Genomic DNA, 11895 nt, shown 5'->3' with positions numbered 1-11895 from the left:
AAAATTAGCCTACTTTTATCAATAAACTTGTGAGTTTTATTTCTCTCTTGAGATTTCCGAATTCCTCTTGATTATTCCAAGACGAATTCAATTTATCCGGCGTAACGGCGAGTCAACCATCCCTCGTCGCGTGTCATTCATCGTCCCCGAGTTGCTGCGTCAACTTCACGTTGGGGTTTAGGGATCCGTTCGCCTAAATCATTCCGTGGGTTAGATTCAGAGGTTTTGGGATTCCATCTTCTGTTCGTGTTTCAAGTCTTCCGTTTGCGTGGTGTTCGATTGGTCGGCAAGGATCATATCATTTGGCACCAGAGCCGCGTTTCGTATCCAGATTTTCGCAGGAAATCAAGTTCTGGCAGTCTCCGAAAAACGGCCATAACTTTCTATACAGAGCTCGGATTAAGGCGAAACAGGTGGCCACAGAAAGCTCTCTCGAAAACGAAGAAGTCGTATTTCTGGGCAAAATACGATTGGAGGACGTTTGATGCTTAAAACGAAGGGTTGAAGTTGGCTGACCTGTTCAGCGATGAATTGATAAATTCCTAGGAATTCTTCAGGAGTATGACTGGAGTCGATTTGCCTACATATATGGTGGAAGAGCTGCAGAGAATCATACAGAATGCGTTTAAGCCTATTCATGAGAGGTTAGATCAAATTGAGCAATCTCAACGGAGACCGGATCAGAATTTTCTTCAGTCAATTAGGCGTCCTCGAAGGGGTCTTATGAAAGAAGAAAAATCTTACGAGGAAGAGTTTGAGAATGCTTCTCGACAATTTTATAGCTGCAAGAAAAGGCGAGATGAAGCAAGGGATCATGAGAATATCAAGTTGAAAAATATTCCATCAATCCAAAAGAAACACGATCATAAATCGTATCTTGGAGGGGAGTGGGATAATTGGATCTATGAAGAGAATCAGTCATTGCCAATGCAACAACTAGAAGACACCGTCACTTTCAACCAGACAAGCCACCGTTTGAATCCAAAGAAGATGAATGTTGAAGTGGAAGTCGTGGCGTATATCAATGAAGAGGCATGTTTGAATCCAAAGGAGTTGGTGGAAGTTGATAGAGAGGTTGATGTCAAAGATGATGAGTCTACTCCTAAGTTGCTGATTCAAGTGACGAAGTGCTTGAGGAATCTACTCCAACTACTTTGGAAGCAAAGGCTTTGACGCAAGCAAAGGGCGTTGAAAAGGAGCAGCCCATAGATAAAAAGGAGATTGGGTTTATGCAGGAGTCATTTCTTGCAAGGGCTTGTGATTGGATGTGGGCCGTGAAGGAGGAGAGGCTGATCATTGTGTTGCGGTTCAAGGTCCAAGAGAAGTCAGAGTTAGAGCCGAAGAAGAAGAATAATGCACAAGGGAGAAAAGCTATGGTCCAACAGTCAATTAATGCAAGGAACGAAAATTTGATTTTTGATCCTGGCATTTGGATTGACGACTTGGATTTGAGGACAAATCCCTTTCAAGAGGAGGGGAATGATGCATGCCATGGAGGCCCAAGTTACGTTGCATATGTGGGCTGATTTAATAGAGTCTTTTATTTTGTTTTATCTTATAATTTTCGTGGGTTATGTTAGGGTGGCTGAAATTAGGCCTTAGTTGAGTCAATTTTGAGTTTTATACCTTGTTTTGACTAAGGATATGTTTCCTTATTAGATTAGGAGTTATTTTCCATGTTTATTCTCCTAGTTTGGTTAGGTTTTCGCATACCTTATTTGTAGTCTTTATGATGGACGAAAATTAGGGTTTCTTTTGCTTGTTAGTCAAGTTAGGTTTAGTCTTTACTTTGCCTATATATAAGGCTTTGTGTTGGACGAAATATCAGCCTACCTTTAATCAAATTGTGAGTTTTTATTCTCTCTTGAGAGTTTCGAATTCTTCTTGATTTTTCCAAGACGAATTCAATTTATCGACGTAACGGCGAGATCAACCAACCCTCGTCGGGTGTCATTCAGCGTCCCCGAGTTGCTGCGTCAACTGCACGTTGGGGTTTAGGGATCCGTTCGCCTAAATCATTCCGTGGGTTAGATTCAGAGGTTTTGGGATTTTCCATCCTTTCCGTTCCAGTTCAGTCTTCCGCGTGCGTTGTGTTCGATCGATCGGCAAGGATCGTATCATGAGGGAATGTTGTTTCATGTTATTACTATTCATAACGGTAAATTGTTGTTGGGTGGGTAGTAAACACAATGTCGTGGATAATAATGTTTAGGGAAATTTTGGCTTATAAAATATAAATACATTCATTTTGGACGAATTCATATTTTTAATATAACTTTCAAAAATGTTATAAAAAAAACAAAATTTTATTGGTTATAGTAATTTTATAATCGCTCAAACTGAAACTGATGTATACAAATCAAACGTGTATATAATTGATCTAAACATCATTCCATTCGTACCATTTTGTTTCATAGATCTAAATTTTTATCTCATAACTCTTGTAGATCTAAAATTTCTGTAACTCATAGAACTTGGAGAAGGGAAGTAGATATGGAGAAGATGATGTTGACGACTATGTACAGGTAAACATGGAGAAGAGAATGGTGACTATGGCTACTTAAAGCAAAAATTAGAGAAGAGATCGTTGAAGATAGAGAGAGAGGATAGTTCATCGGAAGAGAGAGAGAGAGAGAGCAACTCGTCGAAGATAGAGATAGAGAGAGACACAAACATATATATGGGATTTAAGGTTTAAGAGGGAGGGAGTGCAAAATAAAGAAAATTTTACATCAAAGCATGTTTTGCACGCATGAGTGCATATGTGTAATTTAGTCCAAAATACTGAAATTTGATTATAATATATTAAAATAATATTAAATAAAAAATATTAATTTTCACTATTCCATATTGATATTTTTCACTATTGACACTTTCTTAATTTGCATGAGTTCATACATAAAATTAAAGGAGCGTATATCTTTATAACAAATGAGACTCTAGATTCTGTAAGAAAATAGTCTATTTTGATCACAACTTCAAATAATAACTCAACCAAACCAACCAAAATTCAACAATTCAATTCATTGTCTGGAGTTCATCTACTTATTAAATTAACACTATGTAACTACTAACCACTAATATATAAAATAGTATAAAATCTCAATTAACCAATAACTTTAATATATAAATTTCAACTAATGTGATTACCACTAAAAAAAAAATTATCGGCGACTTTTTGCCGCTGCTAAATATTGGGCGGCCGCCGATATGAAGATTACCGACGGCCAGAGACCGCCGGTAATTTTCTCGTCGGTGATCTCCATTCCAATGGCATATGGCCGCCGCCGGAAAATAACAGTGGGACCGCCGCCGGTGAACGTCGGCGTTGATCGTCGAACTATGGAAAAAATAGCGGCGGCAATTGCCGCCGGTGATTAGTGGTGGCGCCACCGCCGCCGATAATGTCCACTGGAAGGCGGTGGCGACCCTCGCCGGACTGCCGAAGGGTTACCAGCGGCAAAAAGCCGCCGGTAATTTTTTTAAAATTTATTTTTTATATTATTATTAATTTAATTTATTTATTTATTCGACACAAGTATTTTCGTATTTATACAGTATTGCATACGTTAGACAAACTTCCCAGTCGATCACCCATCTTAGTTGTGCTCTAAGTCAAGCACGCTTAACCTTGAAGTTCTTTTCGATTAATCACCAGCACAGAGTACCTATTTATTCATTTAAAGTCTATTTCAATATACAATATCATATATATTCATAACCTTAGAATATGTCGAGATGATATCCAAGAGATGTTGTTAATTACGGATCGGGCTCGTTTCCGTCCTTATTTTATGTCGGAAAAATATTTATTTATTAATTTATTATTATTTTTTTTGCTTTTTTTTAAATCAAATTAACATTCTTAGGTTATAATTATGAGATTCTTACTAAGAATCTTGAATTCTTACTAGGAATCTTAGATTAGTGATGAGTGATGAGTGAATCACTAATCAAATTAACATTCTTAAGTTATAATTATAGGATATTCTTACTAAGAATCTTGAATTCTTACTAAGAATCTTAGATTAGTGATGAGTGATGAGCGAATCACTAATCAAATTAACATTCTTAAGTTATAATTATAAGATTCTTACTAGGAATCTTAGTGATGAGTGTATCATTAATCAAATTAACATTCTTAAGTTATAATTATAAGATATTCTTACTAGGAATCTTAGATTAGTGATGAGTGACGAGTGAATCACTAATCAAATTAACATTCTTATGTTATAATTATAAGATTCAAATTAACATTCTTAAGTTATAATTATAAGATTCTTACTAGGAATCTTAGATTAGTGATGAGTGACGAGTGAATCACTAATCAAATTAACATTCTTAAGTTCTAATTATAAGATTCTTACTAGCGGAAAAAGAAAAAAATAACAAAAACAAAATGAACAAAGGAAAAAAAAAATTAGCAGGCAATCACCGCCGGCGATTAGCGGCGGCAGGAACGCCGCCGGTAGAGATGCCCAAAAAAATCGGAACCATCAAACTGAACCGTGGTCAACAGTTTCGAAACCAAAACCGTGGCTCCACAGTTGGTTTCCGGTTCCAATTTTTCCGAACCAGCGGTTCACGATTCCGAACCATGGAACCGTCAATTTGGTTTTTTTTTTTTTTTTAATTTATACTATATTTTGAAGTGTTGTATGAAATATAAATAATGTTGAACCATTTATTTAGGTTATAAATGGTTGACATTTAGTAAGAATTAGATGTGAGGATGAGAAATGAGGATTAACCATTTTATTTCGGTCGTGAATGGTTGAAGTTTAGTAAAAATTCGATGTGGGAATCATGTGCATTGAAAAATCATAAGTTCATGTGCTTCTTTTATATCCTTTACTTTTATCTATCTCAAATTCTTATTCCCACATCGAATTTATAGTAAACTCCAACCCTTTACCATCTAAATAAAATGGTCAACTCTCATTCCCACATCTAATTCATACTAAATCTTAATCATTTACAACCTAAATAAATAGTTTAACATTGTGTACATTTTATAAACTTCAAATCAACACTTTAAAAAAAATTAAAAAAATTAAAAAAAAAATTAAAAAATGGTTCCATATTTTGAAACCGTGAACCGCCGGTTTGGAATCGGAATTGGAACTGTCGGTTCACAGTTTGAACCAAAACCGTGAAAGCCCCATCACGGTTCTGTTCCGGTTCGAATCGGAACCGGAACCGTGGCCACCTCTAGCTGTCGGTAACTGTGGCCGGACCGCGGTGTTTCTATTACCAGACGTCACTGGCGGGCTCCGTTGCCGGTGATTAGCGGCGGCAACACGCCGCCGGTAACTTCTTTACATATATAAATTAATTCATATTATTGATACTGGCAGGGTCGCCGCCGGAGATCACCGGCAACACCATTGCCGCCGGTAATCCCGTCGCTATTTTGAAAAACACGGGTCGACCGCTTCGCCGTCGGAGAGCCGCCGGTAATTACCGACGGCGGCGCTGCGGCCGGTACTTTTTGCCGCTAAATAGGCGTTTTTTTGTAGTGTACATGCACGTGGATGGATCTGTTAACATGTTCATCAAATCATGTGATATATATAGTTATATTTGTCACGTGATTAGGTTTGAGCTATCAATTTAAAGTACATTTTTAGTCCATGCAAATAGTTACTTGCATACGTAGTGAGAATGTATAAATTCTAATGACAAGATGACGAAACAATAGGACATATGAACATTATTGTAAATTATTTAACTGCGTAGTTGCATACGTGAGAGCATTAACTGCATTATTATAAATTATTTAAAATTCTACAACATGAACAAATAATCTCTCTAGAAAAATAAAATAACATGAAATATTTTGAAATTTTTAACCCTTAATTATTCCGATCGAGATCCTAGGAGATTCTATATATACATGTAATGTGATGATTATTCTAAACAAGAAATTACGTACCTTGAGAAGATGTTCCATTGATATAAGAAATAAACATTGCGTTTCCTAATCGAAATATCTGCAGATGTATCTCCTCTCAACAAGTAAGTTATATATATATATATATATTAATGATAATGATGATTCCGTTGAGCCGACAGATATAAAAGGAAAGAAAAGTCAACACACATATAATCCAATCAATAAAACGTTCAGCTACATATTAATTAAATCCGCCATAGGCCGGTGCTACTGCCATTCGCGCCGTCGGCCTGGTGCGTACGTACCCCCAAACAAACAAAAAGTCTTCTTTTTTTGTTGACAGCAAAATAGAGAAAAAAATTATTGATTTTATTAAGCCACCTATTCAATAATGATATTTAAGCTGTGCTTGGTTGACATTATAAATTATTTTTGCTTTTTTTGTATCTTAATTCTCCAAATATTTTAATATTTATTCATTCAAATTTATCTAATAACTTATAGTTATTTTTATCAAATCTTAAATCCCACATGAATTTTTTACAAAACTTCATCAAATAAAACCTACTATAATAAGGATATCTATATTCTTCCATTTAACAACAAACCAATCATAATCATGTTAGGGTAAATATCAGTTTTTTGACCATCGTTTGGGCGTTTTCTCAAATATATCCCACCCTAAGCACATTTACAAAATAATACCCATGGTTTCATTTTTTTTTTCTCATTTATGGCCCGCAAAAATAATCCGACGACAGGTATTTGACGTGTTCTGACCAAGTGCCACGTAGATATTACACATCAGCATTAACAAAATAAAAAAAAAAAAACCAGAAAATACATGTAATTAAGGGGAAAAAAAGACACATCAGACTTCTAATCCCCCTCCCCCGCCGCCATCTCCTTTGCTTCCCCCTCCCACTCCTTTGTCGCCCTCTGCCCAAATCCAGAATCCAAATCCGAGATTCAATGCTAAAAATTGAAATCCGCAGCCGAAAAAAGCAGGGGAAAGTTGGGGTTTAGATTCAAACGAGGACGTCTTTGTATTATGATTTGGGCTTGCTTTGCATTTTCAGTTTGATTGTTTCATGGGAAATATGATTGGTTGCCTACTTAATGAAGACCAATTAACTAATTAACTAAAGCAACATGTTTCATATCCCATGTACTGTGATTCTTTTTCAAGTACTGACTTTGTAGTGGTTTTCATCTGTCCCTGGTTAAATTAACCTGCACATCTTGTAAAATTTAAGGTTGATGGCAATGGGAGATTAGTACCTGCAACACATGATGAAGTTATAGCAGTAGAAGACTTGATTGAAGATGATAAGTGCAAAGTAAGAAATATAAATGATGGTCAGACTCTAGGATGCAGTGTAAATAGTGGGAGTAAACCATGTGCTTCAAAAACAGCTGAGTTTGAGAGCTCAGGTCCAGTACCAAAATTTTCTTCACTTGTTTATCCTCCATTTGTCTCTAAACATTAAATGTTTTACAGTTGCAATTTACGGTGGGGAGGGGGAAGCAAAGGAGATGGCGGCAGGGGGAGGGGGCATTAGAAGTCTGATGTGCCTTTTTTCCCCTTAATTACGTGTATTTTCTATTTTTTTTATTTTGTTAATGCTGACATGTAATATCTACGTGGCACTTGGTCGGAACACGTCAAATACCGATCGTCGGATTATTTTTGCGGGCCATAAATGAGAAAAAAATGAAACGATGTGTATTGTTTTGTAAATATGCTTAGGGTGAGATATATTTGAGAAAACGCCCAAACGATGGGCCATAAACTGATATTTATCCATCATGTTATAGTTACTTTAAATATAATTTGTCTAATTAATTAGTTAGTCAAGTTAATAGTTAAATTTTTTATTGTCAAATTTAATTTTACGAATTTTAATTTTCAAGTATTATTGTTGGTATCGAAATTTGATAGCCAAATAAATAGTTTTATTTTTTAGAATTTTAATTTGATCCATTATTAATTTAATATTATTTTAATAAAATATAAAAGAATGCAATTTTGAGATAAAGCATTACTTGATTTCTTTTCAATTGCATATAAAAGAATGTAATTTGAGATAGTAAAAAGAATTATATCAAAATGAGACAAATGAAGTACATGAAAAATATGTATAATATCTCCAATTTCTAATAGTTTCTTATATAGAATTCCATAAAAATGAAAATTTATACTATAGAAATTGTATTTCTATTCTCTCAGTTAGCAATAAAATCAAGCATAATTATGCTACAATTACCTTAATATTCAACAATTTTTCTTTCATTTTATTGATTAAAATTTATAAATATATTTCAACTCAATTTAAATGTCGCACTCTAGCAACAAAAAATAATTCACTTTTAGTTTAAAGTTTTTTTTCTTGATCGTTTTGCTATGTTTATCCACAATCTTATTCCTTAGGGGAAAAATATGATCATTAGATATGGCAAAATAAGTACTCCATCCGTCCCCCAATTTCATGACTCTTTTATCATTTTAGTTTGACCCCCACTTTCATGCCCATTTCAATTTTTAATAAAATTACTCCATACAACCTCGTAAAAAAGTGAGATTGTTGATGCGTCTTCGACTTTTGGGCCATTTAGCCCTTTTTTTTTCCTTTTATTGTGTCAGTTCAGGTGAAACGCATCACATCCTCCGTCCCCATCACAATCGGCATCCGGCTCAGGACATCAATCAAATCATCAGGAAAACCATACAAATCACGTAACGCATGCAAGCTAGTCTCATCCCAAGCAAAACCATGCCAAAAATCACAAACGTGAGGAAAGATGTGATCATTTTCGGGATGACTATATGCACTCAAAGGGCGATCCCCGAACCACACGTCATCCCAAAAATTGATCCTACCATTCCCAAGAGACCACATAATAGGAAAATGAGCAGACTCAGAAATATGCATCATACGACGCCATATAGGACTCACATGCACATTATAATGAGAGCGCTGAGGAAAACGGTCATTACAATATTTAGCCCACATGTATTTAGCCCAAAGCGAATCTCTAGACTGAAAGCGCCACCACAGCTTAAAGCTAAAGATATGAACTAAGTTCGAGAAGCGACGAATGCCGAGATCCCCCTCCGCTAAAGGCATGCAAATCTGCTCCCAACTCACCCAATGAATCTTCCACTGCTCCCCCACAGAACCCCAAAAAATCTAGCAATTAGGTGCTCTCAATCCCAGAGGACACTCTGAAGAGGCTCCATAACCTAAAGAATGTGGAGAGGAATAGCACTAAGGGTACCCCGAATCAGGGTTAAGCGTCGGCCAAAAGAAAGATGTCGATGAGACCAGCCGTGAATCCTATTCGTCAACTTCTTTCTAATACCAAGATAGAACGAGGCACGATGGTGACCACGGAAAATCGGAATGCCAAGATAAGTGAAGGGCAAGGTACCCCGTTGAAAACCACCAATCACGCTTATACTATGTTCTCACTGCTTATGACGATCACCAATGTAGAAACAACTCTTGCCATTATTCACCTTCTGCCCAGAAACAACAGAATAATGGTCAAGGCAGTCACCAAGTGCTGCATGGACTCAGTCTTGGCCTGCGTGAAAATGATAATGTCATCGGCATAGGAAATGTTGGAAATGGGGAAACCCCTATAAGTCATCCTATACATCATGTGCCTCTGTCCAATGATCAGTCAATCTAAGATCCTAGATAAGTAATCCGCAGCCAGAACAAATAACGAAGGAGAGAGCGGATCACCATGTCTGAGCCCACGAGTCGACATGAAGAATCTGAAAGGAGTTCCATTCACAAGAACAAAAAATCAACGACGACTGATACAACGCTCGATAAGGCTCAACCAACCCGGGGGGAAACCCATCCTCTGAAGGATCAGGAGTAGGAACGACTACTGAACCCGATCATAAGCCTTAGCCATGTCAAGTTTAAGTGCAACATTCGGGTGGGGACGCTCTTGTCTAAGTCCTGAATCATTTCTTGGGCAAGTAGAACATTATCACTCAACAATCTACCCTTCACGAAACCACTCTGGTTCGACGCCAACACCAAAGGAATGAGAGGAGTCAAACGCAAGGTCAAGATCTTGGAGATGATCTTGTTGGTAACGTTGCAAAGGCTAATAGGACGGTAATCAGCCCACGTCTCAGGGTTCGTCTTCTTAGGAAGAAAGACGATGGTAGCGGCAATAAAGCTACGAGGCATAAATCCACCAGAGAAGAAATCCTCAACAACAACAATCACATTAGGCCCTACAGTATCCCAACAGTGCTGATTGAAAACCGAAGAGAAGCCGTCAGGACCAGAAGTACTATCACCACTAATCCCAAAAATAGCCGCTCGAATCTCAGTCGCATCAAGAATAGCACATAACCCATCTCTATTGACATCCTCAGGAAGCGCATAAATAACATCAAGATCAGGTAGAAGAAGCTGATCGATATCAGAAGATGAAAGAATATTCTGAAAGAAGGACACGTCAGAGGTGCGAATATCCATCTCATCAGTCAAACTCCTACCCCCATCAGAAATAGCATGAATCCGGGTCTTCACCCTCTTTTGCTTTACCCAACCCTGAAAGAATTTGGAGTTTCTTTCAGCCTCAATGATCCATCTGATAGATGCCTTCTGTTTCCAGAATTCCTCATCCATGCGAGAATGAAGCACATACTCAGCACTAGACTTCCTCAGATTAGTCCGATAGGTCGGGGACAGATCCGAGTCATAAGCCAATTGCACAGAGCTAACAGTTTCCTCATCCTGACGCAATCTATCAAATATATTGCCAAACACCGTACGGTTCCAGCCTTTGAGGAAGTGCTTCACCCGAGTGAGTTTGAACTGAAGGTTCAACATGCCAGTGAACCCAGTTCCCTCATTCCAGATACGAGCAACCTCGTGCTTGAAAGTGTGATGCCTGACCCACATATTCTGAAAGCGGAAAGAGGACCAGATCGTCTCAGTAGAGAAGCGACAGCTCACTAAAAGAGGAGCATGATCATAAGAGATCCGAGGCTAATGAGAAACCCGTGTCACAACAAACACAAAAGTCCAAAACTCGCCCAAAAGAATCTGATCTAATCTCTCCCGAAGACCGCTACACTCCCAAGTGAAAATTGAGTCATCAAAGCCGGGATCAAATAACTAACAATCAGAAATAGCATCGCCGAAGTCAATCATCTCACGATGTCGGCTAATCGTGCTGCCATCTCTCTCTTCCTCAGAGAGGAAAATATTGAAGTCTCCTCCAACAAGCCACGGTTGTCCATACATAAGCATAGACAACTCGCGCAACTTATCCCATAAAGGATAGTGTGCCTCCTTGCTGCACTTGGCATAAACCATAGTAACAAAGATCGGAATAGAGAAAAGAGCAGCAGACACCTGGACATAAAGAACCTGATCTGAATCATCCACCTGAAAATGTTAAGATTGGATTTGTATTCAAATAAATTAGTTTTGATCTTTCCCGTATAAATATATCTTTATTAATCAAATATTTAATCCAACTTTGGATGTTACTTCCTCCGTCCATCAATCAACTTCCCATTTGCCTCTAAAATTTTGTCCACCAATTAGCTTCCCTTACTTTTTAAATTACTACACTTTACCAATTAGATCCACCACACTCTACCATTACTTGTCTAATTAATCCAACTTTGATGTTAATTAAATGGGCCGATTATATTAGTACTCCATAAATAGGACATTTTAATGTTAATTAAATGGAGTAGGATATTTTGAATTTTCAGTTTATTTATTTTTTGAAAAATTTTATTTCCAATTTATTTATTTTTCAGTTTATTTATTTATTTATTTATTTATTTATTTCCAGTTTATTTATTTTCTAAATTTCAATTTATTTTTGAATTTTCAGTTTATTTATTTATTTTCTGAATTTTCAGTCTATTTATTTATTTATTTATTTCCGAATTTTCAGTTTATTTATTTTTTCAAAAATTTAGTTCCGGTTATTTATTTATTTTCTGA

Source organism: Salvia miltiorrhiza, chromosome 8 (assembly GCF_028751815.1).
Source record: "Salvia miltiorrhiza cultivar Shanhuang (shh) chromosome 8, IMPLAD_Smil_shh, whole genome shotgun sequence".
Lineage (NCBI taxonomy): Eukaryota > Viridiplantae > Streptophyta > Magnoliopsida > Lamiales > Lamiaceae > Salvia > Salvia miltiorrhiza.
Note: the sequence above shows the minus strand (reverse complement) of the source record.